Source organism: Pipistrellus kuhlii, unplaced genomic scaffold (genome assembly GCF_014108245.1).
Source record: "Pipistrellus kuhlii isolate mPipKuh1 unplaced genomic scaffold, mPipKuh1.p scaffold_m20_p_8, whole genome shotgun sequence".
In the NCBI taxonomy this organism is placed as follows: Eukaryota; Metazoa; Chordata; class Mammalia; order Chiroptera; family Vespertilionidae; genus Pipistrellus; species Pipistrellus kuhlii.
Genome location: NW_023425584.1, coordinates 14591718 through 14605675, shown reverse-complemented (window position 1 = coordinate 14605675; position 13958 = coordinate 14591718). Strand labels below are relative to the sequence as shown.

General features: G+C 38.7%; 1 protein-coding gene across 2 annotated transcripts in view; it reads left to right on the top strand.

The window, feature by feature from the left end:
• The window catches only part of SGCD (sarcoglycan delta), a 415700-nt gene that overhangs the window by 120182 nt on the left and 281560 nt on the right, over window positions 1-13958 (top strand). The window contains exon 1 of one of the 2 annotated variants that reach the window (XM_036423825.2): window positions 10082-10421. The exons of the other annotated variant lie outside the window; for it this stretch is intronic. The gene's annotated coding sequence lies outside the window, so the exon portion shown is untranslated. Of the gene's footprint in view, window positions 1-10081; window positions 10422-13958 lie in introns of those variants that run through there. 2 annotated transcript variants of the gene reach the window in all.

The following is a 13958-nucleotide window of genomic DNA, read 5'->3' as shown; positions in this document are numbered from 1 at the left end:
TGTTTAATCATATTTAATAGGATGGGAGTTCAATAGAAGTTGGACACCCTTGTCTTGTTCCTGATCTTAAAGGAAAAGCTTTTAGCTTATTGTTGTTGAGGGGATATTGACAGTGGGCTTGTCATTATCTGGCCTTTATTATGTGGGGGTATGTTTTTAATGCCTAATTTGTTGAGCAATTTTATTATGAAAACATGTTGAAGTTTTGTCAAATGATTTTTATCTTTTATTCTGTTAATATAGTCTTTCACATTCATTTATGTATATATGATGAACCATCCTTGAATCTCAGGGGTAAATTTCATTTGATTATATTGTATGACATTTTTAATGTGTAATTTTCAGTTGTGGATTTTTTATATATGTTTACCAGGGTATTGGTAAGTTATATATAAGTTTCTTTTCTCATAGTGCCCTTATTTGGCTTTGGTCTAAGGGTAAAGTTGGCATTGTGAATGTGGAGGTGTTTCCCCTTGTTCAATATTTTTTTGGAAAAAACTTGAAAAGGATTGTAATTAATTCTGTAAGTAATTCTGGTAATTACTCTGTTCAGATTTTCTTTCTTCATGATTCAGTCTTGGTAGGTTGTATGCTTCTATAAATTTTCTTCAAGGTTGTCTAATTTGTTGGTGCCTAATTATTCATAATAGTATTGTATATTCTGTTGTATTTCTGTATGACTAATATAGTTGTAATGTATTATCTTTAATCTATAATTGCATTTATTTGAGTTCTCTTTCCTTTTTTCCTTTGTTAGTGTAACTAAAGGTTTGTCCGTTTATTTTTTCAAAAAATAAACTTACTTTGTGGTTCTTTTGTATTTTTTTTTGTTTCTACTTTTTTTATTTCTGTTCTAATATTTATGATTCCTTCTGTTAACTTTGGACTTACTAGTTTGTTCTTCATTTATTTACTCCCTTGAGATGTAAAATTGGAATATTTATTTGATGTCTTTTTTTCCTTCTAATATAATCATTTATCACTATGAACTTGCCTTTTGGAACTGCTTTGCTGCATCTTATAAGTTTTAGCATGTTGTGTTTCCATTTTGGTTTGTCTCAAGACACTTTATGGATTTCTTCTTTGACAGATTGTTCAGTACCATATTGTTTAATTTCCACGTTTGTGATTTTTTTAGCTTTTCTCCTGTTATTAATTTCAAGTTTCATGCTGTTGTGTTCAGAAAATATACTTTATATAATTTCAGTTTTCTTAAATTTGTTGACTTGTTTTGTGGTCCAACATATGATCTATCCTGGAGAATGTTCTGTGTACATATGAGAAGGATGTTTATTCTGCTGCTGTTGGATGGAATGCTTCCTATATTTCCATTCTATTTTGTCTGCGATGTTATTCAAAACTGCTATTTCTTATTGACTTTCTGTCTGAATGATTTATCCATTGTTGAAATTGAGGTATTGTAGTCCCCTATTATTGCATTGCTGTCTTTTCCCTCTTCAATTTTGTTAATACCAGCTTTATGTTTTAGGTGCTTCAATGTTGGGTGCATATATATTTACAGTTGTTATATCTGGTTGAAGAACAGACCTCTTTATCATTATGTATTGACCTTCTTTGTTTCCTGTGACAGGTTTTGACTGAAAGTCTACTTTATCTGATAAGAGTATAGCCTCACTTTCTGTCTTTTGGTTTTCTTTGCCTGGAATAACTTTTTCCTTCCCTACACTTTCATCCAGTGTGTTTCCTTAAGGCTAAGATGAGTCTCCTATATGCAGCATATTGTTGAATCTTCTTTTCTATTTAGTCTTTTGATTGGAAAATTTAATCCATATGCATTTCAAGTGACTATTGATAGGTGAGGATTTACTGTAACTATTTTATTCATTGTTTTCTGACTGTTTTATACTTTTTATGTTTTCTTTCTTCTTTTGTTGTTTATTGATTTTTATTTTATTTTTTGGTGGGGGGCTAGTGGTATGCTTTGAATACTTTATCTTCATCTTTTATTTATCTAGTAGAGGTTTTTTCTTTGTTGTTACCACAAAATTTACATTAAAAAGTCTATTTTAAGCTGATACCTACTTAATTTTAATTGCTTACAAAATCACCCTACACTTTTACTCCTTTTGATGATACTTTACACTTTTAATGTCACTTTATATTTTGTATTATCCATTGTTAATCTGTTAACAAATCATTGTAGCTGGAGTTATTTTAATATTTGTCTTTTAACTTTGAAACCTGAATTAAAAGAGATTTACATACCACCACTACAATATTACAATATTCTGAATTTGAGTTTATATCTCCACCAGTAATTTTTAAAAGTATTTTACGTCATGCGATTTTTTAGAATCCTTTTGTTTAAACTTGAAACATTCTATCATTTCTTATAAAGTAAGTCTAGTGGGGATAATCTCATTTGTTTTTGGGCAGTATCAGAATATTTTTTTATTATTAACAATTTTTATTATTAAATACTAAATATTTATTGAGCAACTATTTTGGTCAGACACTATGCTAGTTGTGGATTTGCTCAACTATGTTTCTGTCAAATATAAAAATGAATTATTTCTAAGGATCAAATAATTTGAAATGTATACTATTACATTTTCTCTCCTTGGCACATTTTGATATTTTTTGCATATAATTGTGGGGTGCCCTGAATTTGGAGGCTTGGCTGTTGGTTTTAAGCGGAGGACTTAAATTAATTTGGGATTTCCTGCATCCAACCATTGTATTTTGTACCATTGAGCACCTCGTGGTGCTATTGCTTTCAAATATAGGTCTCATTTATTTCTGCCCAGCATGGAGTCCCTTTCATGGAATCTGACCCATATTTATTGATCAATAAATTTTCCTTCCAAAGACAAATGCAATATTTCAAGAGTTTTACTTTCATCAAGCTGTAAAACAATGAGAAGTTATGGACCAGAAAGAATTTTGAAAGAAGTGATCAATTGCTGAAACCGGTTTGGCTCAGTGGTAGAGCGTCAGTCTGCAGACTGAAAGGTCCCAGGTTCAATTCCGGTCAGGGGCATGTACTTTGGATGCAGGCACATCCCCGGTAGGGGGTGTGCAAGAGGCAGCTGGTCAGTGTTTCTATCTCATCAACGTTTCTAGCTCTCTATCTCTCTCCCTTCCTCTCTGTAAAAAATCAATAAAAATATATATATATTTTTAAAATGATCAATGGTTTGTGCTGAAAAGAAAAGAAAGCATGTAATCATCTATGCACCTATACCAGTATTTGCTTTATACTATTTAATTAATTTTTAAAAAGATATTTGCAATGTATTTCATTACTTGTCACATTCATTATCAAACGTGTCAATTCCTTCCCAAAGTAATGACTTAGTCTGAGACTCTTTCATTATGCACCACGCATGTTATTTGAATTTCCTCGACAGGAAATGACTTCAGCTTAGACACTGTGTGTGGCCAGTGGAGATATTCTCAAAACTATGGGTCACTGATTTGTCACTGAGCCAAACTTTCTGGTGCAGATTTCCTCCACAGAAAAGTCGTTTCAAAGTCAACCAGACAATTTTGCCCTTGGCCATTGAAAAGTAGGATTGGATTTGCTCTGTCTGTTTTGAAGAGCCAAAGTAGGGTGTCATTTCCCATCAGGTATTATTTGTGAAATGAACCTTTAAATGAAAGGCTGGCATAATGTTACTGTTCTAATTATCTGCCCTTAGTTTAACTCTAACTCACCTGCTTTGGACATGTTTATAGTAAATACTTTTTCTATTATTTGATTAAATATTACTTCAGACTATTTCTTAACAAACCTTACCTGGGCAAAATTATGACCATGTTTTGGGTGCCCTATTGTTCATAGTTCACATGGGAGTTCTGTCTGCCTGCAACCTTTACTGGGTTCCTTAATTAGCCTAGTCCGTCCGTATGGTACAGATGGAGCTGAGTCTGTCTCTTTAGTCTCCAGGGTTGTCATATGAGCCACTGAGACCAACAGGAAGACCTCATCCTCTTGGTCATAGAGATTTGTTAAGGAACAAATATGTGACTCAAGCTGGCTACCAGAGTTCTTTCTGGAAAAGATCTTTTCCCTCTGAAAGTGAGCTTGGGACCATCTGTGGATAACTTACTACTCAATGAAGAGATAAAAGCTGAGAATGAAGCCCAGAAAGCCTAGAATGGAAGAGGGAGATAGAGTTTTGAAATCTGCCACATGTGGTTATAGTTATATGACTTAGAAACACCGCCTCCATCCCCCGAGCCTTTTCTTTTCCTTAGGCTGATTTGAATGAGTTTTGATTGCTATAACCCCAAATGTCCTGAAAAATGCCTCTTTTCAAGTTTGTGCCGTAAATGCTTTGCCTCTGCAGGACCCCACAGTATTATCTCAATATAACCTGCCCTCCCAAGTGAGTGGCACAGCAAACATTCTTCTCTAGAATCATAGCTATCCCTCATACCTCAGGTCTTAAGGACTTTGCCAAACACCCAACTTGGTAATTTCATACAAAGTTTTTAAAATAAATATGCAAATGGATTATTAGTTTTTGACAATATTTACATTGTATAAGAAAACTCAGTATTCTAAGTAAAAAACAAACAAAAAACCCCAATATTTTAATATGTAATAAAGATTATATAAATATAAAATAAAGAAAGTGAGGTTATTCGCATGTTCCTATACTTGGGTTTTTTAAAAAAAGAAACATTAGCCCTAGCTGGTTTGGCTTAGTGGGTAGAGTATCAGCCTGTGGACTGGTCCCAAGTTAGATTCAGGTCAAGGGCACATGATGATTGCGGTCTCAGTAGGGACCATGCAGGAGGCAGCCAATCAATGATTCTCTCTCATCATTGATGTTTCTCTTTCATTCTCTCCATTCCTCTCTGAAATCAATAAGATATATATTTTAAAAAATTAAAAAAAACACACACTGTATTCACTTACTTAAAAAATGCTTCTTATGATCTAATCATGGTACAAGGAACTAGGATACAATAGCAAGCAGGCATCATTTCTGCCTTCCAGGAAAACATTTATTTTCTATCAGACAAGATTGATATGAATCACGTAAAACTACATTAAATATATAGTGACATCTATGATAAGTACTAGCCTGTTGGCATATATAATAGGACTATTGGTTCTGGGACAACTGAATCTTAGCTAATGGAGCATAAATTAGAAGGTTGAGTAGAAGTTAAATGGATGAAACATGAGCATGAGGGTAACTTCCAGGAAAAAGAAAAATCTTTCCAGAAGGAGAGATTGGCTTTTTAAAAATTCTCAAGTGAAAAGATACATGATTTCTTTAAAGACCTGGACAAAGGGAGAGTGGCAGCTGATGAAACTGAAGAGGCAGACAAGAGACCAGATCAAGCCAGGCCTTTTGAGTCAGAAGTGGCTGTCCTTCCTGTTCAGGCAAATTGAAGCCATTTAAGTATTTGTGACACAATTAGGTTTATGATTTAAAGGTTCAGCCCTGGCTGGTGTGGCTTAATCCTGTGCACCAAAAGGTTGCCAGTTCCATTACTGGTTGGGTCACATGCCCGGGTTGGCAAGTTCAATCTCCACTAGGGGGTGGGAAGGAAGCAACTGATGTTACTCATGTAGATATTTCTTTCCCTCTCCCTACCTCTCTCTCTCTAAAGTAAATAAAAACATATTTTTAAAAAAACAATAAAGTAAAAAGTTCAGTTATCATTGTAACTTAGTGATTCTTAAGTCTGGCTCATAGAAGAATCATTGGGGTGGTGTGGGGCTCAACACTAAATGCTGCTGCCTGGTTCCTATTTCAGGCATCATCTCTGGGATAGGCCCCCGACGCTGATCATCTTTAAAGCTCACTCCAGATTCTAGGCTTGAGAATCACAGCTATAGGTTATGTAGAGGATGTGGCTGAAAAAGATACAAGCACTCCAAGCTGGCTTCTCAGTATGACTCAAGGTTACTCTCCCCCAAACTCCTATTATCAAGAATTGCATTAATAGAACTATATTTCCTAAATGAGAGAGGGGATTGTTCTTCTGTCCCCCCAGAATTAGACCCAGCACATCTAGAAAGTTTATTCACCTCTTAGCACCAAATTTTACAAGGAAATTAGCTAACCTGAAACATTCCTACAAGAAAGCAAACCAGAGAGTGAAAGGAATCTAGAGACTAATTGCTAGAAAACAAATCAGTTTCACTAAAAAGATGTTGACAGGAAGCCAGGAAGGCTGGTCAACAACCTTAATTGCTCTAACCTTTAGTTGAGATATTGTTAGCTGAAGCAGAATCTATCTTGTTTGTCCTGTGAAAGTTTCTGTTATTTCCTGCCTAAGGGCTACATGTAAATTTCTGTTTATGTTGCCTAGGATGTTTTCCCTAAAGCCTCAATAAAAGGGGATGGCAGGGCCAGAGCAGGGAGTAGTAGTTCTCCCAGTAGAGTTGGACTACCGCCTGGCCCCCCATATCGCCAAGTTGAATTTCTTCAAGTCTCAAATCTCTTCATTTGTGTGCGGCCCTTCTCCAGAACCTGAACCCTAAATTGGAGAACTCTTTCTACGCAGGCCGTGAAAGAGAGTCCTACACCTAATGAAGAGAAATGATTTATTGGATATGTTAAAAACAATAAGTGAAAATATGGCAGGAGGTGAAGCAGACAAAAACCCTTGTCCTCAGGGAGCTCATGTTCTATTTTAGAATGATCCTTAAGGTCAGACATTTTAATGGAACTTTATGATTCACAGCTATAAAATTTGTGTGTGTTATAGAGAGCTATGTTTCAATGATTACCTTTAGAACATCAAAAGTAAGTAGAAATCTTTGAAAAACAACGAAGTTAACATTGATGGAAGAATTCCAGTACAGATAGCCCTCATAGAGAGTATTCAGAGTCCAATGGCAAGGATTAAAGGTGTAGGAAGGAGATTGATGAGTGATCTAGCCCAGTGATGTATAGAGTCCTTTATGACTGAACACCAAATATTACAGTATTAATTAATAGTGGTACTTATATAGTTGGAGCACTTGCTATGTGCTAATCACTTTGCTAAGTGCTTTATTGTGCATAACCTCATATCAAGGCCTATGACACTCAATGCACAGATGAGGAAAAGGAAACAGTATCCAGCCATAATTTTTAAAAGTTAGAAGCATTTACTCCTACATATCTAAAGCGAAAATATGTCAAGATATTATTTGACAAATCAATTGGTGAAGGAATCCATGTGATGGAAAGATTGGTGCCGAGAACATTTGAGGAGCTCCTTGTTTTACTAGTAGGTGCATTAATAAAGGACTGTTGAGCCGAGACCAGTTTGGCTCAGTGGATGGAGCGTCGGCCTGTGGACTGAAAGGTCCCAGGTTCAATTTCGGTCAAGGGCATGTACCTTGGTTGCGGGAACATCCCCGGTGGGGGTGTGCAAGAGGCAGCTGATCGATGGTTCTCTCTCATTGATGTTTCTAACTCTCTATCCCTCTCTCTTTCTCTCTGTAAAGAATCAATAAAATATATTTAAAAAAATAAATAAATAAAGGACTGTTGGCACCAGATTGCTAGATTAGATACAAAACTGGTTAATGTTTTATGGTGCAATGCGCCATCAATGTGGGATTTCTTTTTCTACTGGAGAGAAATAATTTTGTGTCTTTAATAGAAGTCTCCAAGGTAACATGTAACTTGACTAAATCTGGGGTCTTTCTTTATTCACTAGTAAATAGTGAATTAAACAAAGTGCCTTTCCCTTAAGTAATTCTTGAATTGGCATGTTCATTGCCACACATGCCTCTGAAAGAACACGGCAAGCTCTGGGTATTATTTTCAAGTTTTGGATAATTTTTGTTAACATTAGGAGAGTGAATTAACTTTTCAGGACTTTCCAGTTGGTAGTATTGAAGCTGAGTCTCAAAAAGCCACCCTGAATTGATCATGTGATGAGTATTTGGGGAGATACTAGGGGAGCAGCCTTTGTATCACATCATCATTGTCTTGTTTTCTTATGAGTCTGAGCTTGGTTTTTCCAGTTATGTTTGTTTGTGTTTTTAATTCTTACTAAGACATTTGTTACCCATTTAAAATGGACTATTCCTCCTCTTTTATTCCCCCCAAACGTAGCTGGACACATCAAACATGATTAATAAGTTCTTTAACCAGGCACTACTATTGACTCTAAGACCAAGGCTCTGGAACCCCAGATAGAAATACGAGTCTTTAGAATGTGTAGCAGCTATTTTCTCAGTGAGACCTCTTCCCCAGCTTATGTGACTTGTTGATTTTGGAGGTTGCAATTACCAAACGTGGGGATCGCAGTTGTTCATGACCTCCTATTTTTAGAATGGTGACCTTGAGCCCTTCAGGTTTGGAGAGAGATTTTAGTTCTCTACAGTCGGTGCTTTGTTCGGCCTCGTGTATCTGACAGCAGGGATGGTGTCACTCTTTCCCTTCTTTGTGATTTAATCTCGAGGAAAGTGTTATGTTTAGGAAATAAATGAAAAGAGTAGATGTGCACTTGGCTTAAAGTTCCGTGAAGGCATTAGGACACTTGCCTGTGTCCAAGGTGAGAGGCCCCTGTGACTTTAAGGTGGCAGAAGAGTAGCCCATAGGATAGTATATTCTAGAAGCTCTAACGATACATAAGCGTGCAGTTGCAATTTAGCTTTAAGGTAAGAGAAAGCATTTGGCTTTTGTTTCATTAAGAGAAAACTAAACTGAAATTTATTTATAGGTAGTGTAATAAATAATTTATATGGATTATCTCAACATCTTAACAATTCCATGAGTTAGTTCCTATTATTCTCCCCATTTTATGGATGAGGACATTGAGGTACAGAAGGTTAAGCAAGCTGAGTAGGATTCACAGACAGAGCTAAAAGTAGGCCCAGGACAACCCATTAATTACAAGCCTACCCCTGTGAAGGTTACATGATCTTATTTCACCCTCCCCCAAAAGCCGCTAATCTGGCTGAGCCTCCATATCCCTCTGTAACATGAAGGGTAGAAACATTTTCAGTTAGATGGTCTCTGGGGTTCCTTCCAACTCATGAGTTCTCTAATTGCACCCTGACCTTAGAGGTGCTCACGGTACCTTCCCCCACACATATACACTTACACTCACTTCTTCATCCCAAGGCAAAAATCTAACCCTGCCACAAGTACCCATTGCAATTGGATTCTAAACTCAAGACCCCACTGCATCCTATTATCCACAACAGCCCCTCAGGAATACACACTTTTACAATCTGGGCATCCCAGTCTGTAAAATAAGTTGTTAATGGGGTGTACTTTCAGGAAGTAAAATATTAATACCGAAAGGAAAAAGAAGAAACTCAAAACAGATGAGGCTCTTTCCTTTACATCATCTCTATTCTACAGTGTTATCTTGACAACTTAGCTTCGGCTGTTTAGATATTGGGTTTTCAGAGTGGAAAAGGAGAAGAGGGGGTGTCTGTTCTCTTCGTACCTTTAGAGATTTCCTCCTGTTTTATGGAAAAACAAATGTCAAAGGTAGGCCACAAAGTCCCATGGAATGTACACAGGACATCCTGGTGAGGGTCATCCAGAACTAATCGCAGGTGCACAGAATGAGGACACATTCTGATGAAAGGTACACTCTTTTCTCTTTTCTGTTTCCTGTCATCGTAACACACAGCAACAGCCTGGGAAACGTTAGTTACATTTTTGGACCAGCACAGACACAGAGCAGAAAGCAGCCAAAGAGCCTGAAAAACAATTGCATTATTTTTAGGTGCAGAGGTCGTACATGCACACACCAGGGTGAGGGTGCAACTGTCAATTGCTGAGCCAGTCTGGAAGCCCTAAAAATATTATTCCCTCCATCCTGTGGCATCATGAGTGAAGACTGAGGCAACATAGGGTGGAGTTCACATTAGACTTTGTGCCTCTTAGCTCTTATAGGCTTGTTGTCAGGACCAGCAAGGACTCAAGGGGCTAAATGGGGAGTGAGGGGGAGGGTGTCAGAAAAGGTGAATGGAAGGAGCAAGTACCACAGGGGAGATGTTGAGCAGAAGAAAGAGGTGTCTCCAGCATCCAGCCCCACTGAGCAGAGCCTGCGTGGAGAATGGCTGAGAAATCCCAGCTGGTTCTAGAAGCAGGTCTCCTGGTGGCTGTGACCGTGAGCCCAGCAGATGCCATGGGCGCTGCTGCAGGGGAGCCGGGCCGGGCTGGACACATGTTTCCCATTGATAGCTGGAGACAGCCCAGTAGCTCCGCGTTGGCCTGACAAAGCCGTATTGAAGTGCAGACAGAGTACAGTTTCAAAGCAGGCAGCAAGAGAACGGGAATGCTGTTCAGGAAATTCTTCAGGCATGGGCAGGGCCTTGGCTGCAGTTCCACAGTTGGAAAATCTGACTGGGGCAGCTTCTGAACACGGGCTGGGCCTGCTCGCACTCGGCAGGCCCCAGCCGTCTCCGTCACAGCCTCTCAGCACACTCCGGACCGAGGGCCATTTCACAGCTGCCCGGGAAGCAGACAAGAGAGGTAGGGGGCTGCGGGGTGCGTGCATGTCCATGCCTCTCTCCACTTTCTAAGCCTGCTGTTTGTTTGCAAGGACTCTGACTTCCCAGGGGGCATGCGTGTGAGTGTGTGTGTGTGTGTGTGTGTGTGTGTGTGTGTGTGTTAGAACTCCATCACTTAAACATGTGGCGTGGACTTGGAATCTTTTCTTTCCCCACTTCCTTCAAGATCTGACTTTCAGCAGCACTGAGACACTTCAGAAAGCGGGGGTGGGGTTAGCTGGCAACTCAGTGTGCAAAAAGAAAAGTATGTGATGTGTGTATTGTCACCCGGCTCCAGCCTTCTGGAACTTCGCTGTGTGGAAGGACAGTTCATTGGCAGGAACGATCATTTTAAATGAAATTGTCTGTGTGCTTTGCTTCATGAGAGTTTTCAGAGGAGTGTGTTGTAGCAGAAAATGGCTCTCCTTTCGGGAGGGGAGTAGGGTTTGAAGTTTCTATTTTGGATGACACTTGCAGAGTGCAGGAGCAGATGTGTGTGTGCCTGTGCGTTCCTGCCGTCTTTTTATTATTAGATGAAGTTTTGACAATCATTGAAGGAGCCCATTGATAGATTTGCCTAGAAATATACTGGATCAACATTTGTATTTATTTGTATAATAATTTTTTTTTTTTTACTTTTTCTGAGTTGAAAAAGTAACTGGCAGTTTTACTCTCAAAAATACTTTTGTATTTTCTGAAATATTTAGATCACTAAAGAGTAACAGAAAACAGTCATTTACTCAAAATCACTGTTAAAAAATGGAGACATAATGGTGTGGGTTTTATTTTAATGATCAATTGATTTTCTTTTACACCTTACTAAAGAGTGCCTTTTAAAAAAAAATCAAATTTTAAATAATCTTTGTGACACCTATCAGCTATAATGCAATGTAGGTGTTGACTCTCTTCGGAAAGCTATAGCTTATTCTGTGCTTCACAGTTATAAAATATGCAAAATAATGCAATTGTGTCTAAGAAACTGGTCCAGCTCAGAAAGAGGTCGACTAAATTTCACTACAGAGTTGTGATTCCTGGCAGGGCAACCTGTGACAGCAATGGTGTTTTCCAACGGGGGTTTGGCCAAGAGTCCGGTTGGGAAAAGAGATGAATGAATGGATTCTTGGATACTTCTTGAATAGCAGAAGGTTAGTAGCTAGGCCAATTAGGGTGGGCCTCTATAAAAACAGGTGTGTGTTTACTTTAGTTCTAAAATCTCTCAACAAGTAGCTAATAGTACAAAATAAGGTTAATGGATAAACGAAGAGAGTGTGTGTGTGTGTGTGTGTGTGTGTACACAGGATGAATGGACAGACACTGTGTCCTATTGATGGAACTTAATTTTCAGCCAGCAATTTTATTTTCTCCACGGTTTTGCACTTGGAGGAGGGAATGGGACAGCAGAATTTTTGAGCCTAAAGATGGTGCATAGCTGTTTTCTTCATCAGCCTCCTCCTTGGGTTGGGTTGGGCTGGGTTGGGCTGGGTTGGGAAGGGAAGGGCTTGGGAACTGCAGGACGCAGAACAAGAAAGGCATGCTTTTAGAAGTCAGGAGAGACAGTGACTACACTGTGTTTTTCTCAAGTGCCTACTGGGCGAGCAAAATGCCAAGACAGATTAGGAACCCACGTGAACCCTGGCCTAGCCCACTGCCAGCGCAGAAGGAACCTCCATGAGTTCTAATGTCAGACTCTAAATTTATTTAGTGCTCCTCACGCCCCGCACAGAATAGGCAACTCCATGTAGCAGGATTACGAGCAGCCATGCCTAAAACTTGGAAGAACCTTTATAGTTTCCCTTTTTGGCAATATAGGAGGAAAATAAGAGAGGCTCTCCTTGAACAGAGATCACCGGAGTGGAGGGTAGGGAAGAAATCCAGGGCAGAGGTGTGGGCAGCGGGGACACAGGAGTGGCCACACCACACACTGGGCAGTGAGGACAGAGGGAGGAGATCTGTGCAAAGGAAGGAAACACATTCTAGAAACAGCGCAGAGCAGTAGGCACTGATTTGTTTGACTGGACGTGTGTGGATAAACCATGGCCTCTGAGGAAAAAGGTTTTACCCTCTTCATAGGAGGCCCCCTGGTCAGTCTGCCCTGCTCTGCCTTCTGGAAGTAATCAGAAAGCACATTTTGTAAGATTGGCATCATCTGAGGGGTCAGATTTCCTAAGCAGGGAGGGACCAGGCTTTTAAGACCTTATTTTTAACCCGCATTTGTTCCATCGGTGATATTCCTGTGGGGGTGGGGGTATCACGTGAAGGGACCCTCTGGATTTGGGTGAATGATCACAGTGGACAAAGCTGGTTCCAGGCCCTGCTCCTGGACACTTGAGTATGAAGACAAACCTCAGAGAGGGAGTACAAAATGTTGTGTATGTCTTATGCTAGTGAATTAACTCAATTTTTTTATTTTCTTTTAAAAACCACTTCCAATGGCATGTTCCATGTTGTTGATGAAATTGTTTAATATTTGTTTCATAATTTCATAATATAAGGAAGTCCTTAGAATCGTGGATTTTGCCATCGGAGAGAAATTTGGCTACTCTGTATTCAGAATTTCTTGAGTTTGAGTAATATAGTGACTCCTTTTAACAGGACTGGAAAAAAAGATCTGTCCCTCCATTGCTGATTCATTCATTTCTGTTATACTGTGATTTGTTTATACAATTTTCTTGTTCATAGAATTTATTGGGGTGACATTGATTGATAAAATCATATAGATGTCAGTTGTAAATTCCATAATAAATCAACTGCGTACGGAATTGTGCATTTACCACCCCAAGTCAAGTCTCCTTCCATCACTATTTATCCCCACTCTACTCTCTTCTATCTCTCCCCCTCCCTCTTCCCCTCTGGAAATCCTCATGCTGTTGTCTGGGTCTATGAGGTTTTTGTTTGTTTTCTTAATCATTTTACCTTTCTCACACAGCCCTGCCACTACCTTCCCTCTGATAGCTGTCAGTCTGTTTCTATTTGGTTTATTTTGTTCATTAGATTCCATATATAAGTGAAATCATCGGTACTTGTCTTTCTCTGACTGTATTATTTCACTGAGCATAATGCTTTTTGGGCCCATCTATGCTGTTGCAGAGGGTTTTTTTTTTTGTTTGTTTGTTTGTTTGTTTTTATCTACTCATCTATTGATGGACACATGGGCTTCTTCCAAACCTTGGCTATTGTAATAATGTTGCAGTGAAATAGAGGTGCATATATTCTTTCAAATCAGTGTTTCGTATTTCTTTGGTTATATTCCCAAAAGTGGAATCACTGGGTCATAAGGCAGTTTTATTTTTAATTATTTTAGGTAACTCCACAGTAGCTGCACAAATCTGTATTCTTACCAGCAGGGCATGAGGGTTCCCTTTTTCCACATCCTCACCTACACTTGTTTATTGATTTATTGATGATAGTCATTCTGACAGGTGTGCAGTGATATTTCATTGTGGCTTTAATTTACAAGTCTCTGATGATTAGTGATGTTGAGAATTTTTCCATATGTCTATTGGCCATTTTTATATCTTTT